The sequence below is a fragment of the Myotis davidii genome, unplaced genomic scaffold (genome assembly GCF_000327345.1).
Source record: "Myotis davidii unplaced genomic scaffold, ASM32734v1 scaffold72, whole genome shotgun sequence".
In the NCBI taxonomy this organism is placed as follows: Eukaryota; Metazoa; Chordata; class Mammalia; order Chiroptera; family Vespertilionidae; genus Myotis; species Myotis davidii.
This window is the reverse complement of record NW_006284618.1, coordinates 4643270-4653277: the sequence shown is the minus strand read 5'-3', so window position 1 is coordinate 4653277 and position 10008 is coordinate 4643270.

Sequence of the window (10008 nt, the reverse complement as noted above, 5' to 3'; positions counted from 1 at the left end):
AGCCCGTGCGGTGCTCTGGGTCCAGGCCGTGGTGGTGCGCTCCCCTCATGCCGCACATCAAGGCCCGGCAGGCTGGCGGGCGCCTTCATTAGCAGCCTGAAATTATAATAATATGTTCGAGAACAAAGCTGCGCCCCGGAAAAATATGTGCTGCATATCTGACAAAGATAAATTGGATTATTCAAAATATTCCTGATGAAATGTTACATTTTGCAACTAATTATCAAACTGTTTTATCTGCGGACCAGCTGGGCACTGTTGTGCATGCAAGACCTGCCTTCGCCACGATCTTAAGATGTCACTGTGGCGTTTACATCTTTTATTTCAAGATTTAAATAACTAGGAAGTAGCTAATGCAACGCACTGCTGGGAAGAAAGGCGAGTGCCTTGATGCCGTTCCAAAGCCATCTCCTCCCTAATGAACTTCTTTGGACTCTGAGTAACGAGGCTTTATTCAAATAATGTTTAAGGAAGCCTCTGCCAGTGTAATTTCTTTTTTAAAAAAAAGGGACCGATGTTTAATACATTTAAAACGTCTCTCTTCATAGGATATTGGCTCCAGCAAGCCCACCATGGCACGTGCCAGGAGGCTTTTGTGTTGCTCTTTCTGCCGCCCTTGGCCCAAGCCAAGCCCTCGGATGCCCCAAGTTCAGGGACGCACCCTCCTTTTATCTGCTGGTTTCTGGGGATGACGTGTCGAAGGTGCTCAGGGTTGATATAAATCCTCACCGTTAAGAAGACGCAGCTCCCTGCCGTTGTCTCCCCACCTGCGTCTCTCCCTGGTCTGACCATCTCGGGGATCGGGTCCATATGGGGTTCTGACTGGCCAGTGAGCATTTCATGGTGTGAGGCAGGAGAGGGGCAGAATCTGATAGCCCCTCGGCCCGTCACACTGTCCTGGAGGGTGGGCGGCGGGATGGTGCCCGCACCCCACCCACACTCCGTCCCCCCAAGCCCACTTGTGTTGATGTGGCAAATGCGTTCTCCATGTAGACGGAGGAGTAAGACGATAAACACTGGTGTGTAAACACTCGCAGAAGTGCCTCCCGCCCGCTCTGGGTTACAGCTCCGTGACGAAGATAAACACAGTCCCCGTGTGTTGAGTAATCCTCACTTCCTCCGTCTCGGCGGACACCCGTGACAACACCAGATGGAGGAGCGAAGGGTGGGCCTCATTCCCATTGTCCAGGTGAGAAAACTGAGGCTCCAGGAGAGAGAGAGCATGGGACTGGCTCGCCGGCACCCTGAGCTGTGCTGGCGGCGGTGGGCTCCACGCCTTCCCACGCCCGGCCCAACCGGCCCTCGGCCCTCCTCTGGGATGGGTGGAGGGGGAACGCGCTGTTGACGGGAGGGACACGCGGGGACCTGTCAGGATGCGGCTTCCCTTCGCAGCTGAGAAGTCTTCAAAGGGGCTGAGAGGGAGCCTGCCAAGGAAAATCAAGCAGCCACTTCCCCACGAAAAGTGACAGATCACACAGCCTCCTTGCTTTTCTAATTGATTTCGTTGTGACTGCTTTTCCATAAAATTATCCCCAGACAGGTTCGCGGGGCTGTCACGAAGCCATCTGAAATTCTGCAGGAAGCACACTGATGCGTGCGCTTCTTTATCCATCTAGATAACGCCTTCCCCTACTTGGCGTGGTGAGAGGGTGTCTTTTGTTCGGATTGTAACAGAAAAGTACCCCCGATCCACTCTGCCTGATTGGACTCCTGATTTGGACATTCCTATATTAATGGTCAAATTACACTAGTAAAGGCTTTCGGGAAACACGGACTGGACCTTCCCAAGATGATGCCCTTTGGTGAGAGTCCCATCTTCTGCTTTTATTTTATTTTTTTAAAATATCTTTTTATTGATTTCAGAGAGGAAGGGAGAGGGAGAGAGAGAGAAACGTCAAAGACGAGAGAGAATCATTGATCGGCTGCCTCTTGCATGCCCCACACTGGGGATCGAGCCTGCAGCCCGGGCATGCGCCCTTGACTGGAATTGAACCCGGGACCTTTCAATCCGCAGGCTGACGCTCTATCCACTGAGCCAAACCAGCGAGGGCCCATCTTCTGCTTTGAAAGGCTGTTATCCTGCTGAGATGCTTTTTTTGTGGGGGGCCCGTGGTCGTCCCAGATGCGGAGGTGTTGGGGCCCCTCCGAGACCCCACTACCCTCGGCTTTCCCGGGCAGCTTCCTGGGTCTTGTGCTCACGGTGAGTTCTGTGCTTCCACCAGATGATGCCGACACCCCGCTCGGCACGGAGAAGGCGACCTCTGTCACAGCAACGACGGTTCACAGGGCACCAAATAACGGATGCTCTGGTGTTTCCCTCTAAAATAATGTCTAAACGGAAAAGGAGATGATTTGCATTTTGGAACCATCAAACCGTTTTCAGTTCTCTTCTATTCAAGAGTTATTGTGTGCGTGAATTATTTAACCATCTCAGCAGCATGTGGCCTGCGATGTTACGGTTCCCTGGACAAGGCGGCCGGCCTTTCTTGGTCACTCGGACAATGCCCGTCCTTCACGGCGGCCGCTCGTGTGTGTGGGTCCTCGGGGCGCCCTGCAGAATTCTTTAGGGCATCTGGAGCAGGGCTGGATCGGCACATTTCCGCCAAGGACGATGACACGTGTTTTAGGGCCTCAGGCCGCCCTGTCTCTGTCCCACCAAATTCTGCGCGGCTCAAGGCGTCTGTGGGCGATATTTAATGAATGGACATCGCTGCGCTCCAATAAAACTTCATTTACGGGCACTGCCATTGGGATTTCATATCCTCTTCATGGGTCATGAAATATTCTTCTTTTGATTTTCTCCCAACCACTTACCAATGTGACAGCCCTTCCTGGCTGGTGGGCCGCACATGGGCCGGTGGTGCCCGGATCTGGCCCGGCTGCCGCCGCTCCCGCCGCTCAGAGCGGAACGTGGGCACTTCCAGTTGCCCTCTGCCCACTGCTGCTCTCGCAGGGGCGGGTGAGTGAGGCCTCCGGTAGCTGCTTACCCGGCATCGGGCTCTCGATTGCTCGCCCCCTCAGGTTCATTGAGATGTAAGTGACATAGGACATTGCATAAGGTCAAGGCATGTGACATGTGATCTGACATATGTGTCTATTCTGAAGTGATTGCCATAGCAGATAGCTAACTTCCATCACCTCGTGTGGTTGCACGTTTTTCCTGTGATGGAAACGTCTGAAGTTTATTCTCTTGGTGACTTTTACATCTGCAACACAGCATTGTTGGCTGCAGTCGCCGTGCTTGTACGTCACACCCCAGAAAGAGTTCATCTTATAACAGAGTTTGTACCTCTCGGCCATTGTCACCCATTAGCCGCTCTTCATCCCCGCCTCTGGCAGCCACCAATCTGCTCTTTGTTCCTCCGCGTTCAGTTTCTCGTTCAGATCATGCACACGGGAGACACCATGCAGCGTGTCTTTCTCCGTCTGACGTATTTCACTTAGTATAATGCCCTCAGGCCCGCCCATGTTGTTGCAAACGGCAGGATTCCCTTATTGGGTTTTTTGGCTGAATACTATTCATAGCCAATGTCTGTATGGGTTTAATAATGTTCGTGTGTAACGTTTCCTTCATCCACCGGCGGGAGGGGTGTCTGCAGCGCGAACCTGTATGATGGGCACTCGAGGCTGCGCGGTCCTCCTGTGGGCTCTGAGATAGCCTCTGGGGGGAGGAAGGCCGGGCAGCTCAGAGCTGCCACCTCCCTGGGCGCCCAGACAGCCGCGGGCAGGGACAAGGCCGTCCCGAAGGATCAGGCCTCAGAGTTGGGGAGCGAGAGCTTCCCCGCTCTGGGCGGGGGCTCCTGCCAAGTGCAGGGGGAGGCGTGATTCCAGGCCCAGGGCATTTGTAAGTTCCTCCCACGCCCTGCCACATCCTCGGCTCTAAATGGCACTAGATTTTCTCCTTTGAAATTCCATTTTACTTGAGCGTTGGTGCCCATCCATGCAGCCCGTCTCAGAGATTTGGACTCAGGCTGCTCCCTGGACCTTCTTGGGGAACTGAGGTGCTGGAAACATGACACATGTAGAGGCCAAACAGGTCCGTGGCCAACCACAGGGAACCCCGGAGAGCCCTCGGGGTGGTCCCCACATTCCACCGCCCAGTAGGTGATCTGGGCTCCTCTTCACCATGATCACCACCACTGCCATCACCACCACCATCACTACCACCATTACCACCACCACCTCCATCACAACCATCCACTACCACCACCACCACCACCACCACCACCACAACCACCACAACCATCACCACCACCATTACCACCACTGCCATCATCACCATCACTACCACCACCATCACAACCATCCACTACCACCACCACCACCACCACCATCACCATCCTAAATGATCACCATCACCACCATCATCTTCACTACTATTACCACCATCATCATCATCATAATCTGTACATCATCACCATCACTACCACCACTACCACCACTACCACCACCACCACCACTACCATTACCACCATTACCACCATCACCACCACCATCACCACCACCACCACCACCACGACCACGACCACCACCACCACCATCATCACCATCACCACCACCACCATCACAACCATCCACTACCACCATTACTACCACCACCACAACCACCACCACCACCACCATCCTAAATGATCACCATCACCACCATCATCTTCACTACTATTACCACCACCATCATCATCATCACAAACAGCATCCAGTGTTGTGCTGAGTGGGATCTTATTTAATGCTAATACCCTACCAAGGTAAATATTGTTTTTAAGAAATTAATTTTCATATTTTAATAAGGAAGTTGAGACTCAGCTAGGATGAGTACTGGCCTCACTTTGCTACTATAAGGGTTTGATTTAGCCAAAGATCAGTGTGTGTAAGTAGGGTGCTTGTGTGAACACGTGTTCATGTGTGTGCACACCAGTGTGCACATATGAGTGTCTATGTATACATGTGTGTACCAGTGTGCTCATGTGTGTATGTGTATATACCCGTGTGAAGATGTATTTATGCATCCTTGCACAAGTAGACCTATGTATATGTGTGCATCCATGCATATGTATGTGTTTATGCCTGTGTGTTTGTACACGTGTGCACTAATAAACTTATGTGTGCATGTGTGTGTTTGTGCATCTGTGTATGCATGTGGTACATGTGACTGCTGGAGGGTTTCTGAGGCCTTGAGGAGCAGGCTGTGCAGCCGCCCTAGTCTGCCTCCGCCCCCAGTGCCTACATGCCGACCCAGGAGACGTGTGGGGCACGCTGTGTCTGAGACTGTGGTTGGGAAGTAAGAAGTGGGCAGGCCCACAGCGGGGCTGACCTAGCTGTGCCCACCCACCTAGAGTGTGTGGGGACCATCCTGGGCGCTCTCCGGGGTTCCCTGTGCTGGCCTGGTCAGGCTCCTTGGCTGGCAGCATCTAGTGGGCCTCCTGGCAGGAGGGGCTGGGCGCCCAGTGTCCGTGGCAGCCCTGCGTGCGGGGTTCGGGCCAGCGGACATGTGTGCGGCTGGAGAGGCAGGAGGGGGGCGGAGTGGAGCAGCCTCCTGCCTGGCACCCACGGTGCATCTTCTGAGCAGCTCTGGGTCCCTGACCTGCCAGCTCACCTGGCAACCAACCATCAGGCGTGTTCCAATATGGCCTCCCCGGGCCACAGGGAGCTATTGAAATGTAATCAATGAATCAATGATTATCAAGCGAGCAAGCTAGTCAATTACAACGAAATGCAGACATTCGGTTCCTCAGGGCAACCACCACCTTTCAGGTGCGTGGTGGTCACAGTCGCTGGTCCAACAGCCCAGCGGGAGAACGTTCTTGCATCACGGGAATTCGGCGGACACGGCTGCTGGAGGGCAGTTCAGAGCGTGTCCCGTCCCTGGCTTAGGAACAACGGCATCGAGGCTTCGGGGACCCCTCTTTGTTCTCGGGCCCCTTTGCCCCGCCACCCACAGGCGAAGGCTCTCAGCGGCACGGAGGCCTTCGCGGGTGCTGCCATCCTTGCCTCGTGCCCGGCTGACGGGGAGGAGGGGCCGGACAGGGAACCTGACGGCTTTTTCTTTCAAATACGCCTGTCGGTGCTGCACACATTGCTGCGTGAGCAGTGACCCGATACATGAGGAGGAGCACCTGCTGGTGTGGATGTGCGGGGGGGCGAGGCCGATGCGCGCCCACACCCTGCCTGTCTCGTCAACAATCTGCCCTCCCAGCAGGAGGCGGTCAGCGGCCTCCTCGTCCCCACGCGGAAGGCCCGCAGGCTGCGAGCAGCACCCGGCCCGCTCGTCCCGGGTGTCGCCTGGGCTCGACTCGATTGACTTCGGTCTCGAAAGCCCATTTCCCAAGCATCCCCTTTAGTCTCGCGTTTCCTCTCTTATTGGAATCATTGTAACTTTTATTTACTTATCTATTATCTATCTATCTATCTATCTATCTATCTATCTATCATTTATCTATCTATCTATCTATCTATCTATCATCTATCTATCTATCTATCATCTATCTACTAGTATCTATCATCTATCTATCTACCTACTAGTATCTATTATCTATCTATCTATCTATCTATCTATCTATCTATCTATCTGTTTTCCTCACATGAGGATTATTTTTCCATTGATTTTTAGACAGCGGAAGGGAGGGAGGAGGAAGAGGGAAGGAGACAGGGACAGAGAGGGGGAAAGAGACACATCACCGTGAGAGAGACACATCGATTGGTTGACTCCCGTCTGTGCCCTGATCGGGCTGCGGATTGAACCTGCAACCGAGGTGCACGCCCTGGATGGGGAATGAAACCTGTGACCTCTGGGTCCGCAGGCCGATGCTCTAACTACTGGGCCACTCGCCAGGGCTGGAGGCACCGTGACTTTGTAGCCGGCACCTTACCCAGTCACTCAGGGGCGAGGATTCTGCAGTGACGTCGGGCAGAGCTGCCCGACCCCGACCCCCTCTTGGTTCCTGCTTTCCTCCAGGGACTCCCAGAGCCGCCTCCTTTCAAAGCCCCATCTCCTCTCTGTGTGTTTAGAGCTGTTGTCTTTAGGAAAGGAGTGTAAGCCCATTGTCCTCCGATGGTTACATGGGCTCGCTCCTCCGAAGAGCTGGCAGGGAGGGCCCTTTAAATGCGGGAGCGCCTTTGCAGTGACCCACTAATTGTAAACATAGGGCCTCCAGGGTGCTGCCCCTTGCGGACCATCCGTGGGCTGTCCTGGCAAGAAGTTTCCGTCGAAAATCCCGGTCAATCAGTGCTCTGCTCTCGGGAGGAAATGAAAAATCACTTGAAAATGGCCGAGAAATAGAAAAACCCGGAATCCTCTGGGCTCCGGCAGGCGCTCTGGGGAGGTGGGCGCGAGGTCAGCTGAGAGCTAAACGCTGTCCGGGCTGGGCTCTCCCTGGGCGCTGGGCCGCTGCCCCCGCCGCCCCGCCTGCCCCGCCCGCCCCGGGAGGAGGCTGTGGCCACTGGCCTGTTCGGTCCCGAGAAACGCCGGCGAGGGCAGGGGTGGGAGAAGGCTCCTGCTCCGGCCGGTCTGTAAGGAAACGAGCCCAGGATGTGCCACGAGATCCGTTTGCGCCCGATTTGGTTTAAATGCTAAACCCTATGAAATGATCTTAAGCAGAAAAATCAATTTCGCAGGCGTCTCAGATGTACACTGGAACTCTTATAGTGGAGCTAAATCTAGGTAGTTAGATAATTGAACTTGCTCTCTGAGTGACACAACTGCATTTCATGCTAGAAATAAGCCGAGTGAGTCGGGGAGCTCAGAGGGGCGGGGAGGGCCCGTGAACCCCACCAGACGGGCCGGCAGTGCACAGACCCACAGAACCAGTGTCGGCCAGTAAGATTGAGACAAGGTGGCCCTGAGTCCTAGGCGTCTTTCTACCCAGAATCGCCTGGGAGCAGCAGAGCCCAGATCCAGGGCCAGAGCTGGAGATGGGAATTGCCTGTGTCGCCATCCAGGAAAGCGAGGGGCTTGCCCTCCAGTGGCATCTGGGAGGCCAGGGAGACGGCCTGGGGACACCGCGGACCTGAAAAAGAGCAGCAAAAGGCCAAGGTCACTGCTCTCAAACGCACTGTAGTTTGTCCTCAAAGCTCGTCTCCTGTGTGGGTGAACCTGGGAGCCATAACTTTTCAGAGCCTCAGTTTTCCATCTGTGAAATGGACTTCCTTCGCCCCTTCCACTGCACCTTTTGACTGTCCTGGGCCCTGGGTAGAGCAGCAAGCAGGGCAGACAGAGCGCTGCCTCTCTGAGCTCGAGGTTCTGGTGGAGGAGGCAGCCAGCCCCATGCCAGCAGAAGTTTCCAGAAGTATTAGATGGTGGGAAGTAACGGTGAAGTCCGCCGAGTGCTGGTCATTCCAGGGTGTTGACTGTTCTTGTCATTATGGGCCACGGCGTTGTCTTCATGGCGTGAGGCAGCGGAGGGGCAGGAGAAGGGGAGCCAGGCTTTAGGAAAGAGCAGGGAAGGTGGGAACTCACCTTGTGCTGGTGGGGGGCGGGCTTCTGCATTGAGATCCCCCGGGATGCAGGCACTGCGCCCGCCTTCCCCTCCACGCTGAGCTTCCCCCCCAGCCCTCCAAGGCCTCCAGCCCTGCTCACCCCAGGAGGCACTGGGGACACTCTTGGGCGCCAGAGACATGACTGGGGTGCCCCTGGCCCTTGTGTTGCCTCTATTTTCTTGTATTTTTTTAAAAAATATTTTTATTGATTTTAGAGAGGAAGGGAGAGAGAGAGAGAGAGAGAGAGAGAGAGAGAGAGAGAGAGAGAAACATCAATGATGAGAGAGAATCATGGATCAGCTGCCTCCTGCACACACCACACTGGGGATTGAGCCCACAACCCGGGCCTGTGCCCTGACCGGAATCGAACCGTGACCTCCTGGTTCCTAGGTCGGCGCTCACTCACTGAGCTACCGTGGCCAGGCATGGCACCCCCATTTCCCTTGCTCTATCTGGGGAGCATTCCAGAGTGGGAGCCAGCCAGACCCTGCCTGTTCCCCATCCCCACCCCAAACCGCCTGTGAGTGCTGTGCAGCCCCTGCAGTTAGGAGTGAGAGGCCCCCACGTGAGGGAGCGCAGTGAGTGTGTTTCTCATTGATGTGCGAGCAGGCCCTGGGGTTCATCACCCTGAAGCGAGGCCCACGTGGCCACGGCCTCTGGACAGCTCCCCCGGGCCCGGGCCCGGCCGCTCTCTCCTGGGAGTGTCTCTCGCAGCTGGAGGCCGGCCTGGCCAATCCCGCGGGCGCGGCCCGTCATGAAGGCATCGATAACCCGGTGGAAGGATGACGTGAGGGGCGCAGATTTGGGAGATAGAAAGCAGATGGGGGTCACTGGGAGGTGAAGTGTGGTTTCGCTGCCTGCAGTGGCGGCTGTGAAACCCAAGCTCCCCCTGAGTCCCTGGCCCGCATTTGTTTGCTGATCTTGGCCGCTCTCCCTGCTGTGGGATCCCCGCGCCCTCCCTGCCGTGGGGCCACATGACACACGTTTCATCGAAACCCATGAATCTCAGGTCCCCGGGCCGCCGTCACCCGCCAGCTGCGTGACCCCCGCGGGCCACTTTTCCAGCCGTCAAGGGAGGAATTCTGGGATTCCATGGGAACTCGCTTTGTTGGCAGAGTCTGGTTCACACAAGAAGACATCGGGGCGGGGGGGGGGGCACCAGCCCCCAGGGTCTGCGCACTGAGGGGGACCCGGCCGTGAACTTCACGCATCTGTATTTGCAGGAAAGTGTGCAGGGCCCATGGAGGTCCGCTGCCAGGTCCTAGTGGCATGACTACACTTTTATTTATTGATTTATTGATCTATTTATTTATTTACTTATTTATTTATCTTTTCATCTTTCTTGTTGACAGTATTACACAGGTCCTCCTTCCCCTCCATTAACCTCTTCCAGCTGCTCCTGTCCTCCCTGGCCCTCACCACGCTGCCTGTGTCTACGGGTGATGCATACGTGCATGCCAGTTCATTGGTTGGCTTCTTCCCACCCACCCTCCCCTGCCTTCCCTCTGGGTTCCACACTCTGCTCATGCTTCTATG